Source organism: Somniosus microcephalus, chromosome 19, assembly GCF_052327205.1.
Source record: "Somniosus microcephalus isolate GS21.2 chromosome 19, FLI_Smic_1.0, whole genome shotgun sequence".
Classification (NCBI taxonomy): Eukaryota; Metazoa; Chordata; class Chondrichthyes; order Squaliformes; family Somniosidae; genus Somniosus; species Somniosus microcephalus.
The window spans coordinates 84,896,497-84,923,627 of record NC_141005.1 but is presented as its reverse complement, the minus strand read 5'-3'; positions in this window follow the sequence as shown (position 1 = coordinate 84,923,627).

The following is a 27,131-nucleotide window of genomic DNA, read 5'->3' as shown; positions in this document are numbered from 1 at the left end:
GGAGGAAGCGACGGGGGGGGATGAGAGCGACGGGGGGGGGATAGAGCGACGGGGGGGGAGAGAGCGACGGGGGGGGGAGAGAGCGACGGGGGGGGGGGGGAGAGCGACGGGGGGGGGAGAGAGCGACGGGGGGGGAGAGAGCGACGGGGGGGGGAGAGAGCGACGGGGGGGGGAGAGAGCGACGGGGGGGGGAGAGAGCGACGGGGGGGGGAAGAGAGCGACGGGGGGGGGGAGAGAGAGCGACGGGGGGGGGGAGAGAGCGACGGGGGGGGGAGAGAGCGACGGGGGGGGGGAGAGAGCGACGGGGGGGGGAGAGAGCGACGGGGGGGGGAGGAGAGCGACGGGGGGGGGAGAGAGCGACGGGGGGGGGAGAGAGCGACGGGGGGGGGGAGAGAGCGACGGGGGGGGGAGAGAGAGCGACGGGGGGGGGAGAGAGCGACGGGGGGGGGGAGAGAGAGCGACGGGGGGGGGGAGAGAGCGACGGGGGGGGAGAGAGAGCGACGGGGGGGGGGAGAGAGCGACGGGGGGGGGAGAGAGCGACGGGGGGGGGAGAGAGAGCGACGGGGGGGGAGAGAGAGCGACGGGGGGGGGAGAGAGCGACGGGGGGGGGAGAGAGAGCGACGGGGGGGGGAGAGAGAGCGACGGGGGGGGGAGAGAGCGACGGGGGGGGGGAGAGAGCGACGGGGGGGGAGAGAGCGACGGGGGGGAGAGAGAGCGACGGGGGGGGGAGAGAGAGCGACGGGGGGGGGAGAGAGCGACGGGGGGGGGAGAAGAGCGACGGGGGGGGAGAGAGAGCGACGGGGGGGGGAGAGAGAGCGACGGGGGGGGGAGAGAGAGCGACGGGGGGGGGAGAGAGCGACGGGGGGGGAGAGAGCGACGGGGGGGGAGAGAGAGCGACGGGGGGGGGAGAGAGCGACGGGGGGGGGGAGAGAGCGACGGGGGGGGGAGAGAGCGACGGGGGGGGGAGAGAGCGACGGGGGGGGGAGAGAGCGACGGGGGGGAGAGAGCGACGGGGGGGGGAGAGAGCGACGGGGGGGGGGGGGAGAGAGCGACGGGGGGGGGGAGAGAGCGACGGGGGGGGGAGAGAGCGACGGGGGGGGGAGAGAGCGACGGGGGGGGGAGAGAGCGACGGGGGGGGGAGAGAGCGACGGGGGGGGGAGAGAGCGACGGGGGGGGGAGAGAAGCGACGGGGGGGGAGAGAGCGACGGGGGGGGGAGAGAGCGACGGGGGGGGAGAGAGCGACGGGGGGGGAGAGAGCGACGGGGGGGGAGAGAGCGACGGGGGGGGAGAGAGCGACGGGGGGGGGAGAGAGCGACGGGGGGGGAGAGAGCGACGGGGGGGGGAGAGAGCGACGGGGGGGGGAGAGAGCGACGGGGGGGGGAGAGAGCGACGGGGGGGGGGAGAGAGCGACGGGGGGGGGGAGAGAGCGACGGGGGGGGAGAGAGCGACGGGGGGGGGAGAGAGCGACGGGGGGGGGAGAGAGCGACGGGGGGGGGAGAGAGCGACGGGGGGGGGGAGAGAGCGACGGGGGGGGAGAGAGCGACGGGGGGGGAGAGAGCGACGGGGGGGGGAGAGAGCGACGGGGGGGGGGAGGAGAGCGACGGGGGGGGGGAGAGAGCGACGGGGGGGGGAGAGAGCGACGGGGGGGGGAGAGAGCGACGGGGGGGGGGGGGGAGAGAGCGACGGGGGGGGGGAGAGCGACGGGGGGGGGAGAGAGCGACGGGGGGGGTGGGGGAGAGCGACGGGGGGGGGGAGAGCGACGGGGGGGGGGGGAGAGCGACGGGGGGGGGGGGGGGGAGAGAGCGACGGGGGGGGGGAGAGAGCGACGGGGGGGGGGGAGAGCGACGGGGGGGGGGGGAGAGCGACGGGGGGGAGAGCGACGGGGGGGGGAGAGCGACGGGGGGGGAGAGAGCGACGGGGGGGGGGGGGGGAGAGCGACGGGGGGGGGGGAGAGCGACGGGGGGGGGGGAGAGCGACGGGGGGGGGGGAGAGCGACGGGGGGGGGGAGAGCGACGGGGGGGGGGAGAGCGACGGGTGGGGGGGGGGAGAGCGACGGGGGGGGGGCGGGGGGGGAGAGCGACGGGGGGGGGGGGGGAGAGCGCCGAGGGGGGGAGGAGAGCGACGGGGGGAGGATGAGAGCGACGGGGGGGGGGAGAGAGCGACGGGGGGGGAGAGAGCGACGGGGGGGGAGAGAGCGACGGGGGGGGGGGGGAGAGAGCGACGGGGGGGGGGAGAGAGCGACGGGGGGGGGGGAAGAGAGCGACGGGGGGGGGGGAAGAGAGCGACGGGGGGGGGAAGAGAGCGACGGGGGGGGGGAGAGAGCGACGGGGGGGGGGAGAGAGCGACGGGGGGGGGGAGAGAGCGACGAGAGCGGACGGGGGGGGAGAGAGCGACGGGGGGGGGGAGAGAGCGACGGGGGGGGGGAAGAGAGCGACGGGGGGGGGAAGAGAGCGACGGGGGGGGGAAGAGAGCGACGGGGGGGGGAAGAGAGCGACGGGGGGGGGGAAGAGAGCGACGGGGGGGGGAAGAGAGCGACGGGGGGGGGAAGAGAGCGACGGGGGGGGGAAGAGAGCGACGGGGGGGGGGGAGAGAGCGAAGGGGGGGGGAAGAGAGCGACGGGGGGGGGGAGGAGAGCGACGGGGGGGGGGGAGAGAGCGACAGGGGGGGGGGATGAGAGCGACGGGGGGGGGGGAAGAGAGCGACGGGGGTGGGGGGAGAGAGCGACGGGGGGGGGGGGAGAGAGCGACGGGGGGGGGGGGGGGAGAGCGACGGTGGGGGGGGGGGGGGAGAGCACTTCCCGCCCCTCCCTCACACTCCTCACGCCATGCTGACCAAATCATAGAGTCATCCGAAAAGGGACAACCTACACCACAACTCTATACGCCTAACGATGAAGTAGAGATACGCATATCTACCTCCGATCCGGTGATACTGGAACCCGATGAACCCAACACTGGCATTCAAGCCGAATCAGCCTTGCCAAAAGAACCTACTACACCACCAGAGGCTACTACACCACCGAGGCGTTATCCGGACCGAGTCAGGAAGCCTCCAGAGAGACTGACTTATAATTAATTAACTGCAGCAATGTGTATATTATTTTTCTTATAACATGTAATTAATAATTACTTAAAATATTATGTACTGGTTAGCTAAAAGGGGAGGAATTGTAGTGTATGTGCCTTTAAGAGCCCCATGTGTGCTGTAATGCCGGTAATGGCCACTCGGGCTATATAAGCCTGTATATTGTGTTATATCTGTTAGTTCCCCTCCAGACTTTGCTTAGTAAACACCTATGAACCAACTCCTGTCTTCAGTGTCTCTATCAACACACAGACACAACACGAGTGAGTGTGAGTGAATGTGTGTGAGTGTGTGCGGGTGTAAGTGTGAGTGGGTGTGAGTGTGTGCGGGTGTGAGTGTGTGCGGGTGTGAGTGTGAGTGTGTGCGGGTGTGAGTGTGAGTGTGTGCGGGTGTGAGTGCGAGTGTGTGCGGGTGTGAGTGTGAGTGTGAGTGTGAGCGTGTGCGGGTGTGAGCGTGTGCGGGTGTGAGCGTGTGCGGGTGTGAGGGTGTGAGGGTGTGAGTGTGCGGGTGTGAGTGTGCGGGTGTGAGTGTGCGGGTGTGAGTGTGCGGGTGTGAGTGTGCGGGTGTGAGTGTGCGGGTGTGAGTGTGCGGGTGTGAGTGTGCGGGTGTGAGTGTGCGGGTGTGAGTGTGCGGGTGTGAGTGTGCGGGTGTGAGTGTGCGGGTGTGAGTGTGCGGGTGTGAGTGTGCGGGTGTGAGTGTGCGGGTGTGAGTGTGCGGGTGTGAGTGTGCGGGTGTGAGTGTGCGGGTGCGGGTGTGCGGGTGCGTGTGCGAGTGTGCGGGTGTGAGTGTGTGGGTGTGAGGGTGCGTGTGCGCGGGTGTGAGTGTGCGGGTGTGAGTGTGTGCAGGAGTGAGTATGTTCGGGTGTGAATGTGTGTGTTTGAGAGTGTGCGGGTGTGAGTGTGTGTGTTTGAGAGTGTGAGGGTGTGAGTGTGCGGGTGTGAGTGCGTGCAGGAGTGAGTATGTTCGGGTGCGAGTGCGAGTGTGAATGGAATGGAGCACAGCCAGTGGGGAAAGCCAGCTCCTCAGCAGATTCGGTCAGTATTCTATACCATCAGGAAGGTAGACACCCTGCTATTGTGTTCTGCAAGCCTGACTTAACATGATGGAGTGAACCGAGAGCACATACCTACAACATCTAGGAATACTAAGTGAATATATAGTTTGCTTGGTGATCCACTGTAATATCCTTCTATACTCAGCTGATAAACACCACTGTCAGCTATCTCCAACCGGTGCAGCTCCAGGCTTCCATTCTCTGCGTAATATGTACATCGGTGTTGATAATATGAAGAAAAAGAGGGAGGACTCGCACCAACAACATGGAACAACATTAGACTCTTGTGTGAGCGGTCAATGAATGACCACTGGATTTTTTGATTCTTTCGAACTTCTTGCAAATTTCCAGTTAATAAAATGGAGTCGAACACGGCTGCAAAAATATAGGTGGTTGCTGCAGTGGATGGCAGGGCTGCTCGGCTTGTCGGAGATTGTGCACAAACTGCAAGAAATGAATGGCTTCAGTTTAATAGATGAGCAAGAAATATCGCCTTGGCAGTCAAAGCATGAACTAGCAAAGAACAGCCACGGGTGGATTATTCAACAACGTGGGTAAAGGAAGGGGAGCGAAACTTCCCCAGGGGCTTTAATCCAAGTCTACACGAGGTCAATCGCAGGCAACTCCCGGCCCCATCGGACAAACTCTGTGCCTGCTCATCGCCAACTCGATTCAAGGATATCTGGAGAGGGGGACCCCTGGGAGAGGGGGAGGGGAATGGGGACCCCCGGGAGAGGGGGAATGGGGGAGCCCCGGGGAAGGGGGGGGAGGGGAATAAGAACATAAGAAACAGGAGCAGGAGTCGGCCATTCGGCCCCTCCAGCCTGCTCCGCCATTCAATGAGATCATGGCTGATCTGATCTTGGCCTCAACTCCACTTTTCTGCCTGTTCCCCATAACCCTCAACTCCTCTTGTAGTTCAAGTATCTGTCTATCTCCGCCTTGAATATATTCACTGACTCCGCCTCCACAGCTCTCTGGGGTAGAGAATTCCAAAGATTCACGACCCTCAGAGAAGAAATTCCTCCTCATCTCACTCTTAAATGGGCGACCCCTTATCCTGAAACATTCCATTTGCCTTCCTAATTACTTGCTGTTCCTGCATGCTAACATTTTGTGTTTCATGTACGAGGACCCCCAGATCCCTCGGTGCCGCAGCATTCTGTACTCTCTTTCCATTTAAATAATATTTTGCTTTTCTGTTCTTCCTACCAAAGTGGATAACCTCACATTTTCCCACATTATACTCCATCTGCCAATTTTTTGCCCACTCACTGAACCTATCTATATTCCTTTGCAGATTCTTTGTATCCTCCTCACAGCTTGCTTTCCAACCTATTTTTGTATCTTCAGCAAATTTAGCTACAGTACACTCGGTCCCTTTATCCAAGTCATTAATATAGATTGTAAATAGTTGAGGCCCCAGCACGGATCCCTGTGGCACCCCACTAGTTACAGTTTGCCAACCTGAAAATGACCCATTTATCTCTGTTTTCTGTTGGTTAGCCAATCCTCTATCCATGCCAATATATTACCCCAACCCCATGAGTTCTTATCTTGTGCAGTAACCTTTTATGTGGCACCTTATCGAATGCCTTTTGGAAATCCAAATGCACATCTACTGGTTCCCCTTAATCTGCCCTGCTCGTTACATCCTCAAAGAACTCTAATACATTTGTCAAACACGATTTCCCTTTCATAAAACCATGTTGACTCTGTTTGATTGTATTATGATTTTCTAAATGTCCTGCTATTACTTCCTTAATAATGGACTCCAGCATTTTCCCAATGACAGATGTTAGGCTAACTGGTCGATAGTTTCCTGCTTTCTGTCTCCTTCCTTTCTTAAATAGGGGTGTTACATTTGCGGTTTTCCAATCCGCTGGGACCTCTCCAGAATCCAGGGAATTTTGGAAGATTACAACCAATGCATCCACTATCTCTGCAGCTACTTCTTTTAAGACCCTAGGATGCAGCCCATCAGGTCCAGGGGACTTGTCAGCTTTAGTTTGCTTAGTACTTTTTCTCTAGTGATTGTTTTAAGTTACTCCCTCCCTTTTCCCCCTTGATTTTCCACTATTATTGGGGTGCTTTTAGTGTCCTCTACTGTGAAGATAGAAACAAAATATTGGTTCAAAGTCTCTGCCATTTCCTTGGTTCCCATTATTAATTTCTCAGTCTCATCCTCTAAGGGACCAATGTTTACTTTAGCTACTCTCTTCCTTTTTATATACTTGTAGAAGCTCTTACTGTCTGTTTTTATATTTCTTGCTAGTTTACTCTGATAATCTATTATTATTTTTTAGTCACCCTTTGTAAGTTTCTAAAAATTTCCCAATCCTCTGGCCTAACTAATCTTCGCAACATTGTATGCCTTTTCTTTCAATTTGATACCATCCTTTCTTCTTCTTAGGCAGTCCCTCGGTACCGAGGATGTCTTGCTTCCACACTAAAAATGAGTTCTCAGGTGACTGATGAGTCCAATGCGGGACCTACAGTCTCTGTCACAGGTGGGGCAGACGGTGGTTGAAGGGATGGGTGGGTGGGGTGTTTGAGTTGACGTGCGCTCCTTCCGTTGTTTGCGCTTAGCTTCCGCTTGCTCCCGGCGAAGAGAATCAAGGTGTTCGGCGCCTTCCCGGATGCTTCTCCTCCACTTTGTGCGGTCTGGGGCCAGGGATTCCCAGGTGTCGGTGGGGATGTTGCACTTTTTCAAAGGAGGCTTTGAGGGTGTCCTTGAAGCGTTTCCCCTGCCCATCTGGGGCTCTCTTGCCATGTCGGAGCTCCGACTAGAGCTCTTGTTTTGGCATGCAGACGATGTGGTCCGTCCATCAGAGCTGATCGAGCGTGGCCAAAGCTTCGATGCTGGGGATGTTGGCCTGAGCGAGAACACTGATGTTGGTGCGCCTATCCTACCAATGGATTTGCAGGATCTTGCGGAGGCAGCGTTGTTGGTAGCTCTCCAGTGCTTTGAGGTGCCTGCTGTACATGGTCCATGTCTCTGAAGCATACAGGAGGGCGGGTATCACTGCTGCTCTGTAGACCATGAGCTTACCCCCAACCCCATGAGCTCTTATGTTGTGCAGTAACCTTTTATGTGGCACCTTATCGAATGCCTTTTGGAAATCCAAATACACTACATCCACTGGTTCCACTTTATCCACCCTGCTCGTTACATCCTCAAAGAACTCTAATACTGTACATTTGTCAAACACGATTTCCCTTTCATAAAACCATGTTGACTCTGCTTGGTTGGGTTTGAGGTCCTGGTCTTCAAACACTCTCTTCCTCAGGCGACCGAAGGCTGCACTGGCACACTGAAGGCGGTGTTGGACTTAGTCGTCGACGTCTGCCCTTGTTGACAGTAGGCTCCCGAGGTATGGAAAGTGGTCCACTTGGCCAAGGCCTTGTCGTGGATTTTGATAATCGGGGAGCAGTACTGTGTGGCGGGGGCAGGTTGATAGAGGACCTTTGTCTTATGGATGTTTAGTGTAAGGCCCATGCTCTCGTACGCTTCGGTGATGGTGTTGACAATGGTTTGGAGTTCGACCTCCGAGTGAGCGCAGACGCAAGTGTTGTCTGCATACTGTAATTCAATGACAGAGGATGGGACGACCTTGGATCTAGACTGGAGGCGACGGAGATTGAACAGTTTCCCGTTTGTTCTGTAGATTAGCTCCAATCCAGCGGGGAGCTTACTGAGGGTGAGATGGAGCATTGCAGCAAGGAAAATCGAGAAGAGCGTTGGTGCGATGATACAGCCTTGCTTGACCCTGGTCCATACGTGAATTGGGTCTGTGGTGGAACCGTTGGTCAGGATCACAGCTTGCATTGTGAAGCAGGCGGAGGATGGTGACAAACTTTTGAGGGCAGCCGAATTTGAGGAAGACACTCCATAATCCCTCACGGTTGACGGTATCGAAGGCCTTTGTGAAGTCAAAGAAGGCCATGTACAGCGGTTGGTGCTGTTCCCTGCAATTCTCTTGCAGTTGACTCATGGTGAAGATCATATCCATTGTGCCCCTTAGTGGGCCGAATCCGCATTGCGACTCTGGGAGGAGCTCTTCAGCCACTGGGAGAAGGCGATTGAGGAAGATTCTTGCGGTGACTTTCCCTGTGGCAGACAGCAGGGAGACTCCTCTGTAATTATCGCAATTGGACTTGTCACCTATCTTGAAGATAGTCACGATTACGGCGTCTCTGAGATCCCCTGGCATGCTCTCCTCCTTCCAATTTACTTCCTTAGTTAGTAATGGATGGTTCATCCTCCTCGTAGAGTCATTTTTCTCACTGGAATATATCTTTGTTGATGTTATGAAATATCTCCTTAAAAGTCTGCCACTGCTTATCTACCGTCTTACATTTTCATCTATTTTTCCAGTCCACTTTAGCCAACTCTGTTTTCATAAACTTAAATAAAGCCAATTACAAGGGTAAGACACTAGCATCAGACCCAAGTTTCTCACCCTCAAACTGAATGTGAAACTCTATCATGTTATGATCACTCTTCCCTAGATGATCCTTTACTATGAGATCATTAATTAATCTTGTCTTATTACACATTACCAGATCTAAAATAGACTGTTCCCTGGTTGGTTCCACAAGGTATTGTTCTATGAAACTGTCCTGAATACACTATGAACTCGGCCTCAAGGCTGCCTCTGCCAGTTTGATTTGTCCAATCTATACGAAGATTAAAATAGCCCATGATTATTACAGTGCCTTTCTTACAAGCCCCCATTATTTCTTGATTTATACTCTGTCGTACAGTGTAGCTGCTGTTAGGGGGCCTAAAGACTACTCCCACCAGTGACTTCTTTCCCTTATTATTTCTTATCTCCACCCGAACTGATTCTACATCTTGATCTTCCAAGCCAAGATCATTTCTCACTACTGCACTGATCTCATCCTTAATTAACAGAGCTACCCCACCTCTTTTTCCTTCCTGCCTATCCTTCCGAAATGTCAAATACCCCATAATATTCAGTTCTCAGCCTTGGTCACCTAGCAAACAAGTCTCTGAAATGGCTATCAGATCATACCCCTGGAGTGGGGGAGGGGGATGGGGGACCTCAGGAGTAGGGGGAATGGGGGACCCCCGGGAGTGGGGAGGGGGGGAGTGGAAGACCCTGGGAGTGTCAACCCTCAGTTTTCTGGTTCAGCATGGGCAAGGTTGGAGCAGCACACTGTGATCTGGAGTTGGAGCACCAGTGAATGTAGCTTCACCTGAATCCTGTGGGTCGCGAGTTGATTAAACGGCAGTTAATGGTGAGATTAAACCCCACATTTTGATCTATTTTTTGCCCTGTAATAATGTGGAAAAGCTAGCCTCACACTGCTGTGATTATTCCCTCTATATGAGGATCGCTGCCATCAACCCACTGCTGATCTATTAGTTACCCTGTAGAGACAATTTATTGGCCCAGAAATTCGGGTCCCCATCCGTGAGTACGCGCTGGGTACGCCCAACGAAAGTGCCGGTTTTGTGCATGCGCGGGAAACCGGAACTTCCATTCCCCTGAAAGAAAGGGTTCACAGGTCAAATGCGTGCACTGGAGAGGCAGCAAGGCCAGCTTTTAACAAAGTAAGTGGTGAATTAATTAAAATTGAAACATTTTTCCACAGGTTTATTATTTTTAAATACTTTAAAGAAAGGTAAGTTTATTTAAAGCCCTGTTAGAAAATGTAATTAATTTTTTCAAAAATTTAAATTATTGTTTAAAATAGTTATTTCATGTAATTGAGTTATTTTAAAAATGTGATTTAAAAAAAAAATTATTTGAAGTTTTAGTTATGTTTTTGGGCTTATAGTATTTATAGGTTTGACAGCTCTTCCTGTCAAATTTATGAATGAACCATTCCCTGCTACCATTGGCTCTCCATGGCCCACGTGATCCCAGGGGACACTTTGAACTAACTGCGCCCCTGGGATACGCAAGCACTGCGCGGCGACAGTTGGAGGAGGCCCAGGATCGGAATCCCACGCGGCCCCACAGCACAACGGCCGGCGTGCTAGGTTAGTACAGGTCGGAGGCTTGCACCCGCGGGAAGCCTCCGACCCGAATTTCTGGGCCACTGGAGTGAACCATTATATGAACACCAAATATTGATCTGTTTTTGCTCTGCACTAACATTCAAAGCTGATATTGTAGGAATAGACGAATTCCTACGAATAACTGAGATCGACACAGGAGAACAATGAAACAGGTCTTTACTCAACGGAGATGCCACGAGGACTGCCTGGGCAGTCACGTGATTTGCGACGTGACGTCATCGCGTTTGCCTGCGTTTTCCCGCGCTCTTAAAGGGGCCACGCCCCGTACATGCAAACTCTATATACAAAACACAGTAATGCCTAACACAATGGTACAGGTTTAGGCTGGTGTTAGAACATCGTTAAAGGGAATTATATACAGTTAGCCAGAGTGCTGTGGCATTGAGTGCTGCTAGAGTTTGGTAAGTGGGAGAAAAGTCATTTAAGTGTATTTTGTGAATTTTAGTGTGTTAAAAAGTTAATTATTTGAAGTGAGTTTAATTTTTTAAGTGTATATTAAACTGCTGGGGAGTTTAAACCGGAAGTAGAATCCGGGTATAAAAGTGGGGCTAGTGCTGTTGCACAGAGTGCTGTGGCATTGAGTGCTGCTAGAGTTTGATAAGTGGGAGAGTTCGGGCAAGTGGGAGGTGAGGGTGTGTTTTTTGCTCTGTTTTGTTCCCCACTCCCAGGCTTAGACAGCACTGCAGAAGCGGAGCAGCGAGACGAGTCAACCAAACAGGCCCCACAGACAGTATTCAAGGAGGAGGTTGGAGATCAGCTGGTTGGTTGGTTTTCTTCCTTCTCTTTTATACCTTTAAGTTGGTAAGTCCTATTGAATAGTGGTGTAATATTATCATCTATATCGGGGCAGAGGGTCTTCATAACTAATAATAAGAAATTTAATTAATTACATAGATATGGGTGAACAGGTGATGTGTCACTGTTGTGAAATGTGGGAGCTGGTGGACCCCATTGAGGCTCACGGTGATTACATTTGTGATAAGTGTTTGCTGCTAGAGGAACTCAAGCTCCATGTTAAAGAGCTCGAGACCGAGCTTCAGACACTGCGACACATCAGGGAGGGGGAGAAGTTCCTGGACTCTATGTTTCAGGAGGTGGTCACACCTATGAAATTAATTAATGCAGATGTAGTCCGTGGTCAGGGACAGGACGGTGTGACTACGAGTGAGGCAGGTACAGGGATCCAGGAGGTAGTGTTGAAGGAGCCGCAGCCCTTGCTCTTATCCAACAGGTTCGAGGTTCTTACTCCCTGTGGGGACAGGAGCAGGGGCTGCAGGGAAGATGAGCAACCTGGCCACAGCACCGTGGAACAGGGGGCCATTCAAGAGGGGGAGTAAATAGAAATGTTGTAGTGGTAGGGGATAGTATTATCAGGGGGATAGATAGAGTTCGCTGCAGCCAAGAGCGAGAGTCCCGTAGGCTGTGTTGCCTACCCGGTGCCAGGGTTAAGGACATCTCCTCTGGGCTGGAAAGAAACTTGCAGTGGGAGGGGGTGGATCCAGTCGTCGTGGTCCATGTTGGTACAAACAACATAGATAGGACTAGGAAGCCGGTTCTGTTAAAGGAGTATGAGCAGCTAGGGGTCAAATTAAAAAACAGAACCTCAAGGGTAATAATCTCTGGATTATTACCTGATCCACGAGCGAATTTGGCTAGGACAAATAAAATAAGAGAGTTAAATGCGTGGCTCAAAGACTGGTGCGGGAGAAATGGGTTTTGCTTCCTGGGACACTGGCACCAGTACTGGGGCAGGAGGGAGCTGTTCCGCTGGGACGGGCTTCACTTGGCCAGTGCTGGGACTAGAGTCCTGGCGGATCATATAACTAGGGCTGTAGAGAGGGCTTTAAACGAACTAGTGGGGGGGAGGTTCCTAGAGAGCAAATAATAAAAATGACAACAGAGAAGGTCATAGACTTAGGTAGCAGTGGGGAAATTAAAAACCAGAGCGTGTCAGGAAGGGGCAGAAGGTATGGAGTAAAAGGTAAAGTAATAAAAAGGGCAAAAGCAGGAACTAAGTGTCACAAAACACATTTGAAAGTTCTCTATCTGAATGCACGTAACATTCGTAACAAAATAGACGAGTTAATGGCACAAATAGCTACATATGGGTATGATCTTGTGGCCATTACAGAAACATGGCTGCAGGGTGACAATGCCTGGGAATTAAACACACCAGGTTATTTAACGATCAGGAAGGACAGGCAGGAAGGAAGGGGAGGTGGGGTAGCTATGTTAATAAAGGAAGGAATCACTGTAATACAGAGAAATGATATTGGGTCAAAAGATCAGGATAATGAAACAGTTTGGGTGGAGATAAGGAATAATAAGGGGAAAAAAACACTAGTGGGCGTAGTCTATAGGCCTCCGAACAGTGGCAACTCTGTTGGACGGAGTATCAATCAGGAAATAGTTGAGGCTTGTAATAAGGGAACATCTATAATTATGGGGGATTTTAACTATCATATTAATTGGACAAATCAAATTGGGCAGGGCTGCCTTGAGGATGAGTTCATTGAGTGTATTAAGGATGGGTTTCTTGAGCAGTATGTAACTGAACCGACCAGGGGGCAAGCAACCTTAGATCTGGTCCTGTGTAACGAGACAGGATTAATTAAAAATGTCCTAGTAAAGGATCCCCTTGGAATGAGTGACCATAACATGGTTGAATTCCATATTCAATTAGAGGGTGAGGAGGTTGGATCTCAAACAAGCGTGCTAAGCTTGAATAAAGGAGACTATGAAGGTATGAGAGCAGAATTGAGTAAAGTGGATTGGGAAAATAGATTAAAGGGTAAGACGATACATGATCAGTGGTGTACATTTAAGGAGTTATTTTACAACTTCCAAAAAAAATATATTCCTCTGAGAAGAAAAGGGTGTAAAAGAAAAGACAGCCATCCGTGGCTAAGTAAAGAAATTAAGGTTAGTATTCGACTAAAAACAAGGGCATATAAGGTAGCCAAATCTACTGGGAGGATAGAGGATTGGGAAAACTTTAAAAGATAGCAAAAAGATTGATTAAGAAAGGGAAGATAGATTATGAAAGTAAATTAGCAAAAAATATAAAAACAGATAGTAAGAGTTTTTATAGTTATATAAAAAGAAAAAGGGTGGCTGAAGTAAAAATTGGTCCCTTAGAGGATGAGACCGGGAAATTAATGGTGGGAAATATGGAGATGGCAAAAACAATGAATGAATATTTTGGATCAGTCTTTACAGTAGAGGACACTAAGAATATCCCAACACTGGACAAGCAGGGGGCTATAGGGGGGGAGGAGATAAACACGATCAAAATCACTAAGGAATTGGTACTCGGTAAAATAATGGGACCCAAGGCGGGTAAATCACCTGGACCTGATGGCTTACATCCTAGGGTCTTGAGGGAAGTGGCGGTAGGGATTGTGGATGCATTGGTAATAATCTTCCAAAACTCCCTGGACTCAGCAAAGGTCCCAGCAGACTGGAAAACTGCTAATGTAACACCCTTATTTAAAAAGGGCAGTAGACAGAAGGCTGGAAACTATAGACCGGTTAGCCTAACATCTGTGGTAGGTAAAATTTTGGAGTCCATTATTAAGGAGACAGTAACAGGACATTTGGATAATCATAATTTAATAAGACAAAGTCAGCATGGTTTTATGAAGGGGAAGTCATGTTTGACAAATTTGCTGGAGTTCTTTGAGGAAGTAACATATAGGGTGGATAAAGGTGAACCAGTGGACGTAGTGTATTTAGACTTCCAAAAGGCATTTGACAAGGTGCCACACAAAAGATTATTGCTTAAGATAAAAAATCACGGGATTGGGGGTAATATTCTGGCATGGATAGAGGATTGGCTATCTAACAGAAGGCAGAGAGTTGGGATAAATGGTTCATTCTCAGACTGGCAACCAGTAACCAGTGGTGTTCCGCAGGGGTCAGTGCTGGGTCCCCAACTCTTTACAATCTATATTAACGATTTGGAGGAGGGGACCGAGTGTAACATATCAAAGTTTGCAGATGATACTAAGATGGGAGGGAAAGTAGTGAGTGAGGAGGACATAAAAAACCTGCAAAGGGACATAGACAGGCTAAGTAAGTGGGCAGAGATTTGGCAGATGGAATACAATACTGGAAAGTGTGAGGTTATGCACTTTGGCAGGAAAAATCGTAGAGCAAGTTATTATCTTAATGGCAAGAAACTGGAAAGTACTGAAGTACAAAGGGATCTGGGGGTCCTGGTGCACGAAACTCAAAAGGTTAGTATGCAGGTGCAGCAAGTCATTAAGAACGCCAATGGAATGTTGGCTTTCATTGCTAGGGGGATAGAATATAAAAATAGGGAGGTATTGCTTCAGTTATACAAGGTATTGGTGAGACCGCACCAAGAATACTGCGTACACTTTTGGTGTCCATACTTAAGAAAGGACATACTTGCTCTCGAGTCAGTACAAAGAAGGTTCACTCGGTTAATCCCGGGGATGAGGGGATGGACATATGAGGAGAGGTTGAGTAGATTGGGACTCTACTCATTGGAGTTCAGAAGAATGAGAGGCGATCTTATTGAAACATATAAGATTGTGAAGGGGTTGGATCGGGTGGATGCGGGGAGGATGTTCCCGATGATGGGTGAAACTAGAACTAGGGGGCATAGTCTTAGAATAAGGGGCTGCTCTTTCAAAACTGAGATGAGGAGGAACTACTTCACTCAAAGGGTGGTAGGTCCATGGAATATGCTGCCCCAAAAAGCTGTCGAAGCTACATCATTACATAAATTTAAAACAGAAATAGACAGATTCCGAGAAGAAAAGGGAATTAAGTGTTACGGGGAGCGGGCAGGAATTTGGACATGAGTCTAGGTTCGGATCGGTCATGGCCCTGTGGGAAGCGGAGCGGGCCCAGGGGCCGTGTAGCCTGATCCTGCTCCTGTTTCGTGTGTCTAATTCTGTTAGATTCAGGAGATTAGTCCTGTGATAGTGGATTGGCGGTTAGGATCAGATCAGCCATGATCTTATTGAATGGCGGAGCAGGCTCGAGGGGCCGATTGGCCTACTCCTGCTCCTGGTTCTTATGTTCTTATTAACCCCGACACTGACCCCTGGGATTAACCACGACACTGACCCCTGGGATTAACCCTGATACTGACCCCTGGGATTAACCCCGACACTGACCCCTGGTATTAACCCCGACACTGACCCCTGAGATTAACCCTGACACTGACCCCCGAGATTAACCCCGACACTGACCCCCGAGATTAACCCCGACACTGACCCATGAGGTTAACCCCGACAATGACCCGAGGTTAACACCGACAATGACCCCAGAGGTTAACCCCGAAACTGACCCCAGAGGTTAACCCCGACACTGACCCCAGAGGTTAACCCCGACACTGACCCCAGAGGTTAACCCCGACACTGACCCCTGGGATTGACCCCGACACTGACCCTGGAATTAACCCTGATACTGACCCCTGGGATTAACCCCGACACTGAACCCTGGGATTAACCCCGACACTGAACCCTGGGATTAACCCCGACACTGACCCCTGGGATTAACCCCGACACTAACCTCTGGGATTAGCCCCAACACTGACCCCTGGGAGTAACCCTGTCACTGACCCCTGGGATTAACCCCGACACTGACCCCTCGATTAACCCCGTCACTGACCCCTGGGATTAACCCCGTCACTAACCCCTGGGATTAACCCCGACACTGAGCCCTGGGATTAACCCCGAAACTGACCCCTGGGATTAACCCTGACACTGACCCCTGAGATTAACCCCGACACTGACCCCTGGGATTAACCACGACACTGACCCCTGGGATTAACCCCGACACTGACCCCTGGTATTAACCCCGACACTGACCCCTGGGATTAACCCCGACACTGATCCCGGAATTAACACTGATACTGACCACTGGGAATAACCCCGACACTGACCCCTGCGATTAACCCCAACACTGACCCCTGGGTTTAACCCCGACACTGACCCCTGGGAATAACCCCGACACTGACCCCTGGGAATAACCCCGACACTGACCCCTGGGAATAACCCCGAAAGTGACCCCTGGGATTAACCCCGACACTGACCCCTGGGATTAACCCCGACACTGACCCCTGGGATTAACCCCGACACTGACCCCTGGGATTAACCCCGACACTGACCCCTGGGATTAACCCCGACACTGACCCCTGGGATTAACCCCGACACTGAACCCTTGGATTAACACTGACCCCTGGGATTGACCCCGACACTGACCCTGGGATTAACCCCGACACTGACTCCTGGGATTAACCCCGACACTGACCCCTGGGATTAACCCCGACACTGACCCCTGGGATTAACCCCGACATTGACCCCTGGTTTAACCCCGACACTGACCCCTGGGCTTAACCCCGACACTGACCCCTGGTTTAACCCTGACACTGACCTCGGGGATTAACCCCGTCACTGATCCCTGGGATTAACCCCGACACTGACCCCTGGGATTAACCCCGACACTGACCCCTGGGATTAACCCCGAAATTGACCCCTGGGATTAACCCCGACATTGACCACTGGGTTTAACCCCGACACTAACCCCTGGGATTAACCCCGACACTGATCCCTGGGATTAACCCCGACACTGACCCCTGGGATTAACCCCGACGCTGACCTCGGGGATTAACCCCGTCACTGACCCCTGGGATTAACCCCGACACTGACCACTGGGATTAACCCCGAAACTGACCCCTGGGATTAACACGACACTGACCCCTGGGATTAACCCCGACACTGACCCCTGGGATTAACCCCGACACTGACACCTGGGTTTATCCCCGACACTGACCCCTGGGATTAACCCCGACACTGACCCCTCGGATTAACCCCGACACTGACCCCTGGAATTAACCCTGACACTTACCCCTGGGATTAACCACGACACTGACCCCTCGGATTAACCCCGACACTGACCCTGGGATTAACCCCAACACTGACCCCTGGGATTAACCCCGACACTGACCCCTGGGATTAACCACGACACTGACCCCTGGGATTAACCCCGACACTGAACCTTTGGATTAACCCCGACACTGACCCCTGGGATTAACCCCGACACTGACCCCTGGGATTAACCACGACACTGACCCCTGGGATTAACCCCGACACTGAACCCTTGGATTAACCCCGACACTGACCCCTGGGATTAACCCCGACATTGAACCCTGGGATTAAACCCGACACTGAACCCTTGGATTAACACTGACCCCTGGGATTAACCCCGACATTGACCCCTGGGATTAACCCCGACACTGAGCCCTGCGATTGACCCCGACACTGACCACTGTGATTAACCCCGAGACTGACCCCTGTGATTAACCCCGACACTGACCCCTGGGATTAACCCCGATACTGAACCCTGGGATTAACCCCAACACTGAACCCTGGGATTAACCCCGACACTGACACTGGGATTAACCCCGACACTGACCACTGTGATTAACCCCGACACTGACCCCTGGGATTAACCCCGACACTGATCCCTGGGATTAACCACGACACTGATCCTTGGGATTAACCCCGACACTGACCCCTGGGATTAACCCCGACACTGACTTCGGGGATTAACCCCGTCACTGACCCCTGGGATTAACCCCGACACTGACCACGGGGATTAACCCCGAAACTGACCCCTGGGATCGATCCTGACACTGACCCCTGGGATTGTACCCGACACTGACCCCTGGGATTGACCCCGACACTGACCCCTGGAATTAAACCCGACACTGACACCTGGGATTCACCCCGACACTGACCCCTGGGATTGACCCCGACACTGACCCCTGCGATTAACCCCGACACTGACCCCTGGGATTAACCCCGACACTGACCCCTGGGATTAACCCCGACACTGACCTCGGGGATTAACCCCGTCACTGACCCCTGGGATTAACCCCGACACTGACACCTGGGTTTATCCCCGACACTGACCCCTCGGATTAACCCCGACACTGACCCCTGGGATTAACCCCGACACTGACCCCTGGAATTAACCCTGACACTTACCCCTGGGATTAACCACGACAATGACCCCTGGGATTAACCCCGACACTGACCCTGGGATTAACCCCGACACTGACCCCTGGGATTAACCCCGACACTGACCCCTGGGATTAACCACGACACTGACCCCTGGGATTAACACCGACACTGACCCCTGGGATTAACCACGACACTGACCCCTGGGATTAACCCCGACACTGAACCCTTGGATTAACCCCGACACTGACCCCTGGGATTAACCCCGACATTGAACCCTGGGATTAAACCCGACACTGAACCCTTGGATTAACACTGACCCCTGGGATTAACCCCGACATTGACCCCTCGGATTAACCCCGACACTGACTCCTGGAATTAACCCTGACACTTACCCCTGGGATTAACCACGACACTGACCCCTCGGATTAACCCCGACACTGACCCTGGAATTAACCCCGACACTGACCCCTGGGATTAACCCCGACACTGACCCCTGGGATTAACCACGACACTGACCCCTGGGATTAACCCCGACACTGAACCCTTGGATTAACCCCGACACTGACCCCTGGGATTAACCCCGACACTGACCCCTGGGATTAACCACGACACTGACCCCTGGGATTAACCCCGACACTGAACCCTTGGATTAACCCCGACACTGACCCCTGGGATTAACCCCGACATTGAACCCTGGGATTAAACCCGACACTGAACCCTTGGATTAACACTGACCCCTGGGATTAACCCCGACATTGACCCCTGGGATTAACCCCGACACTGAGCCCTGCGATTGACCCCGACACTGACCACTGTGATTAACCCCGAGACTGACCCCTGTGATTAACCCCGACACTGACCCCTGGGATTAACCCCGATACTGAACCCTGGGATTAACCCCAACACTGACCCCTGGGATTAAACCCAACACTGACCGCTGGGATTAACCCCGACACTGAGCCCTGCGATTGACCCCGACACTGACCCCTGCGATTAACCCCGACATTGACCCCTGGGATTAACCCCGACACTGAGCCCTGCGATTGACCCCGACACTGACCCCTGGGATTAACCCCGATACTGAACCCTGGGATTAACCCCGACACTGAACCCTGGGATTAACCCCGACACTGACACTGGGATTAACCCCGACACTGACCACTGTGATTAACCCCGACACTGAGTCCTGTGATTAACCCCGACACTGACCCCTGGGATTAACCCCGACATTGACCCCTGGGTTTAACCCCGACACTGACCCCTGGGATTAACCCCGACACTGATCCCTGGGATTAACCACGACACTGATCCTTGGGATTAACCCCGACACTGACCCCTGGGATTAACCCCGACACTGACTTCGGGGATTAACCCCGTCACTGACCCCTGGGATTAACCCCGACACTGACCACGGGGATTAACCCCGAAACTGACCCCTGGGATCGATCCTGACACTGACCCCTGGGATTGTACCCGACACTGACCCCTGGGATTGACCCCGACACTGACCCCTGGAATTAAACCCGACACTGACACCTGGGATTAACCCCGACACTGACCCCTGGGATTAACCCCGACACTGACCTCGGGGATTAACCCCGTCACTGACCCCTGGGATTAACCCCGACACTGACCCCTGGGATTAACCCCGACACTGACACCTGGGTTTATCCCCGACACTGACCCCTCGGATTAACCCCGACACTGACCCCTGGGATTAACCCCGACACTGACCCCTGGAATTAACCCTGACACTTACCCCTGGGATTAACCACGACAATGACCCCTGGGATTAACCCCGACACTGACCCTGGGATTAACCCCGACACTGACCCCTGGGATTAACCCCGACACTGACCACTGGGATTAACCACGACACTGACCCCTGGGATTAACACCGACACTGACCCCTGGGATTAAGCACGACACTGACCCCTGGGATTAACCCCGACACTGAACCCTTGGATTAACCCCGACACTGACCCCTGGGATTAACCCCGACATTGAACCCTGGGATTAACCCCGACACTGGGATTAACCCCGACACTGACCACTGTGATTAACCCCGACACTGACTCCTGTGATTAACCCCGACACTGACCCCTGGGATTAACCCCGACATTGACCCTTGGGTTTAACCCCGACACTGACCCCTGGGATTAACCCCGACACTGACCCCTGGGATTAACCACGACACTGATCCCTGGGATTAACCCCGACACTGACCCCTGGGATTAACCCCGACACGGACTTCGGGGATTAACCCCGACACTGACCACGGGGATTAACCCCGAAACTGACCCCTGGGATCGATCCCGACACTGACCCCTGGGATTGTCCCCGACACTGACCCCTGGGATTGACCCCGACACTGACCCCTGGGATTAAACCCGACACTGACCCCTGCGATTAACCCCGACACTGACCCCTGGGATTAACACCGACACTGACCCCTGGGATTAACCCCGACACTGACCTCGGGGATTAACCCCATCATTGACCCCGGGGATTAACCCCGACACTGACCCCTGGGATTGACCCCGACACTGACCCCTGGGATTGTCCCCGACACTGACCACTGGGATTGACCCCGACACTGACCCTTGGGATTAACCCTGACACTGACACCAGAATTAACCCCGACACTGACCCCTGGGATTAACCCCGACACTGACCCCTGGGATTAACCCCGACACTGACCCCTGGGATTCACCCCGACACTGATCCCTGGGATTAACCCCGACACTGAGCCCTGGGATTAACCCCGACACTGATCCCTGGGATTAACCCCGACACTGACCCCTGGGATTAACCCCGACACTGACCCCTGGGATTAACTCCGACACTGACCCCTGGGATTGACCCCGACACTGACCCCTGGGATTAACCCCGACACTGACCCCTGGGATTAACCCCGACACTGACCCCTGGGATTAACCCCGATATTGACCCCTGGGATTAACCCCGCCACTGAACCCTGGGATTAACCCCGACACTGACCCCTGGGATTGACACCGACACTGACCCCTGGGATTAACCCCGACACTGACCCCTGGGATTAACCCCGACACTGACCCCTAGGATTAACCCCGACACTGATCCCTGGGATTAACACCGACACTGACCCCCAGAATTAACCCCGACACTGACCCCTGGGATTAACCACGATACTGACCCCTGGGATTAACCCCGACACTGACCGCTGGGGTTGACCCTGACACTGACCCCTGGGATTGTCCCCGACACTGATCACTGGGAGTGACCCCGACACTGACCCCTGGGATTAACCCCGACACTGACCCCAGAATTAACCCTGACACTGACCCCTGGGATTAACCCCGACACTGACCCCTGGGATTAACCGCGACACTGACCCCTGGGATTGACCCCGACACTGACCCCTGGGATTGACCCCGACACTGACCCCTGGGATTGACCCCGACACTGACCCCTGGGATGAACCCAGACACTGACCCCTGAGATTGCCCCAACACTGACCACTGGGATTGACCCCGACACTGACCCCTGGGATTAACCCCGACACTGACCCCGGGATTAACCCTGACACTGACCCCTGGGATTAACCCCGACACTGACCCTGGGATTAACCCCGACACTGATCCCTGGGATTAACCCCGACACTGACCCCTGGGATTAACCCCGACAATGATCCCTGGGACTGACCCCGACACTGACCCCTGGGATTAACCCGACACTGACCCCCGGGATTAACCCGACACTGACCCCCGGGATTGATCCCGACACTGACCCCCGGGATTGATCCCGACACTGACCCCCGGGATTGACCCCGACACTGACCCCCGGGATTGCCCCCAACACTGACCCCTGGGATTGACCCCGACACTGACCTCTGGGATTGACCCCGACACTGACCCGGGATTGACCCCGACACTGACCCCCGGGATTGACCCCGACACTGACGCCCGGGATTGACCCCGACACTGACCCCCGGGATTGACCCCGACACTGACCCCCGGGATTGACCCCGACACTGACCCCCGGGATTGACTCCGACACTGACGCCCGGGATTGACCCCGACACTGACAACCGGGATTGCCCCCGACACTGACCCCTGGGATTGACCCCGACACTGACCCCTGAGATTGACCCCGACACTGACCCCCGTGACCCCGACACTGACCCCCGGGATTGCCCCCGACACTGACCGCCGGGGTTGAACCCGACACTGACCCCCGGGATTGAACCCGACACTGACCCCCGGGATTGACCCTGACACTGACCCCTGGGTGTAACCCCGACACTGACCCCTGGGATTAACCCTGACACTGACCCCTGGGATTAACCCTGACACTGACCCCTGGGAATAACCCTGAAACTGACCCCTGGGATTAACCCTGACACTGACCCCTGGGATTGACCCCGATATTGACTCCTGGGATTAACCCCGACATTGCCCCTGGGATTAACCCCGTTACTGACCCCTGGGATTAACCCTGACACTGACCCCCGGGATTGACCCCGACACTGACCCCCGGGATTGACCCCGACACTGACCCACGGGATTGACCCGACACTGACCCACGGGATTGATCCCGACACTGACCCCCGGGATTGACCCCGACACTGACCCCTGCGATTAACCCCGACACTGACCCCGGGATTAACCCTGACACTGACCACTGGGATTAACCCCGACACTGACCCCTGGGATTAACCCCGACACTGACCCTGGGATTAACCCCGACACTGATCCCTGGGATTAACCCCGACACTGATCCCTGGGATTAACCCCGACACTGACCCCGGGATTAACCCTGACACTGACCCCTGGGAATAACCCCGATACTGACCCCTGGGAATAACCCCGACATTGACCCCTGGGAATAACCCCGAAAGTGACCCCTGGGATTAACCCCGACACTGACCCCTGGGATTAGCCCGACACTGACCCCTGGGATTAACCCCGACACTGACCCCTGGGATTAACCCCGACACTGACCCCTGGGATTAACCCCGACACTGAACCCTTGGATTAACACTGACCCCTGGGATTGACCCTGACACTGACCCCTGGGATTAACCCCGACACTGACCCCTGCGATTAACCCCGACACTGACCCCTGGGATTAACCCCGACACTGACCCCTGGGATTAACCCCGACACTGACCTCGGGGATTAACCCCGTCACTGACCCCTGGGATTAACCCCGACACTGACCCCTGGGATTAACCCCGACACTGACCCCTGGGATTAACCCCGACACTGACCCCTGGAATTAACCCTGACACTTACCCCTGGGATTAACCACGACAATGACCCCTGGGATTAACCCTGACACTGAACCCTGGGATTAACCCCGACACTGACCCCTGGGATTAACCCCGACACTGACCCCTGGGATTAACCACGACACTGACCCCTGGGATTAACACCGACACTGACCCCTGGGATTAACCACGACACTGACCCCTGGGATTAACCCCGACACTGAACCCTTGGATTAACCCCGACACTGACCCCTGGGATTAACCCCGACATTGAACCCTGGGATTAAACCCGACACTGAACCCTTGGATTAACACTGACCCCTGGGATTAACCCTGACACTGGGATTAACCCCGACACTGACCACTGTGATTAACCCCGACACTGACTCCTGTGATTAACCCCGACACTGACCCCTGGGATTAACCCCGACATTGACCCTTGGGTTTAACCCCGACACTGACCCCTGGGATTAACCCCGACACTGATCCCTGGGATTAACCACGACACTGATCCCTGGGATTAACCCCGACACTGACCCCTGGGATTAACCCCGACACTGATCCCTGGGATTAACCACGACACTGATCCCTGGGATTAACCCCGAAACTGACCCCTGGGATCGATCCCGACACTGACCCCTGGGATTGTCCCCGACACTGACCCCTGGGATTGACCCCGACACTGACCCCTGGGATTAAACCCGACACTGACCCCTGCGATTATCCCCGACACTGACCCCTGGGATTAACCCCGACACTGACCCCTGGGATTAACCCCGACACTGAACTCGGGGATTAACCCCGTCACTGAACCCTTGGATTAACCCCGACACTGACCCCTGGGATTAACCCCGACACTGACCCCTGGGATTGACCCCGACACTGACCCCTGGGATTGTCCCCGACACTGACCACTGGGATTGACCCCGACACTGACCCTTGGGATTCACCCTGACACTGACACCAGAATTAACCCCGACACTGACCCCTGGGATTAACCCCGACACTGACCCCTGGGATTAACCCCGACACTGACCCCTGGGATTCACCCCGACACTGATCCCTGGGATTAACCCCGACACTGAGCCCTGGGATTAACCCCGACACTGACCCCTGGGATTAACCCCGACACTGACCCCTGGGATTAACCCCGACACTGACCCCTGGGATTAACTCCGACACTGACCCCTGGGATTGACCCCGACACTGACCCCTGGGATTAACCCCGACACTGACCCCTGGGATTAACCCCGACACTGACCCCTGGGATTAACCCCGATATTAACCCCTGGGATTAACCCCGCCACTGAACCCTGGGATTAACCCCGACACTGACCCCTGGGATTGACACCGACACTGACCCCTGGGATTAACCCCGACACTGACCCCTGGGATTAACCCCGACACTGACCCCTGGGATTAACCCCGACACTGATCCCTGGGATTAACACCGACACTGACCCCCAGAATTAACCCCGACACTGACCCCTGGGATTAACCACGATACTGACCCCTGGGATTAACCCCGACACTGACCGCTGGGGTTGACCCTGACACTGACCCCTGGGATTGTCCCCGACACTGATCACTGGGAGTGACCCCGACACTGACCCCTGGGATTAACCCCGACACTGACCCCAGAATTAACCCTGACACTGACCCCTGGGATTAACCCCGACACTGACCCTGGGATTAACCCCGACACTAACCCCTGGGATTAACACCGACACTGACCCCTGGGATTAACCGCGACACTGACCCCTGGGATTGACCCCGACACTGACCCCTGGGATTGACCCCGACACTGACCCCTGGGATTGACCCCGACACTGACCCCTGGGATGAACCCAGACACTGACCCTGAGATTGCCCCGACACTGACCACTGGGATTGACCCCGACACTGACCCCTGGGATTAACCCCGACACTGACCCCGGGATTAACCCTGACACTGACCCCGGGATTAACCCTGACACTGACCCCTGGGATTAACCCCGACACTGACCCTGGGATTAACCCCGACACTGATCCCTGGGATTAACCCCGACACTGACCCCTGGGATTAACCCCGACACTGACCCCTGGGATTAACCCGACACTGACCCCCGCGATTGATCCCGACACTGACCCCCGGGATTGACCCCGACACTGACCCCCGGGATTGCCCCCAACACTGACCCCTGGGATTGACCCCGACACTGACCCCTGGGATTGACCCCGACACTGACCCGGGATTGACCCCGACACTGACCCCCGGGATTGACCCCGACACTGACGCCCGGGATTGACCCCGACACTGACCCCCGGGATTGACCCCGACACTGACCCCCGGGATTGACCCCGACACTGACGCCCGGGATTGACCCCGACACTGACCCCCGGGATTGCCCCCGACACTGACCCCCGGGGTTGAACCCGACACTGACCCCCGGGATTGAACCCGACACTGACCCCCGGGATTGACCCTGAAACTGACCCCCGGGATTGACCCTGACACTGACCCCTGGGTGTAACCCCGACACTGACCCCTGGGATTAACCCTGACACTGACCCCTGGGATTAACCCTGACACTGACCCCTGGGAATAACCCTGAAACTGACCCCTGGGATTAACCCTGACACTGACCCCTGGGATTGACCCCGATATTGACTCCTGGGATTAACCCCGACATTGCCCCTGGGATTAACCCCGTTACTGACCCCTGGGATTAACCCTGACACTGACTCCCGGGATTGACCCCGACACTGACCCCCGGGATTGACCCCGACACTGACCCACGGGATTGACCCGACACTGACCCACGGGATTGATCCCGACACTGACCCCCGGGATTGACCCCGATACTGACCCCTGGGATTAACCCCGACACTGACCCCGGGATTAACCCTGACACTGACCACTGGGATTAACCCCGACACTGACCCCTGGGATTAACCCCGACACTGACCCTGGGATTAACCCCGACACTGATCCCTGGGATTAACCCCGACACTGACCCCTGGGGTTAACCCCGACAATGATCCCTGGGATTGACCCCGACACTGACCCCTGGGACTGACCCCGACACTGACCCCTGGGATTAACCCCGACACTGACCCCTGGGATTAACACTGACCCCTGGGATTAACCCCGACATTGACCCCGACACTGACCCCCGGGATTGATCCCGACACTGACCCCCGGGATTGACCCCGACACTGACCCCCAGGATTGCTCCCAACACTGACCCCTGGGATGGACCCCGACACTGACCCCTGGGATTGACCCCGACACTGACCCGGGATTGACCCCGACACTGACCCGGGATTGACCCCGACACTGACCCCCGGGATTGACCCCGACCCCGACACGGACCCCCGGGATTGACCCCGACACTGACCCCCGGGATTGACCCCGACACTGACCCCCGGGATTGACCCCGACACTGACCCCTGGGATTGACCCCGACACTGACGCCTGAGATTGACCCCGACACTGACCCCCGTGACCCCGACACTGACCCCCGGGATTGAACCCGACACTGACCCCCGGGATTGAACCCGACACTGACCCCCGGGAGTGACCCTGACACTGACCCCTGGGTGTAACCCCGACACTGACCCCTGGGATTAACCCTGACACTGACCCCTGGGAATAGCCCTGAAACTGACCCCTGGGATTAACCCTGACACTGACCCCTGGGATTG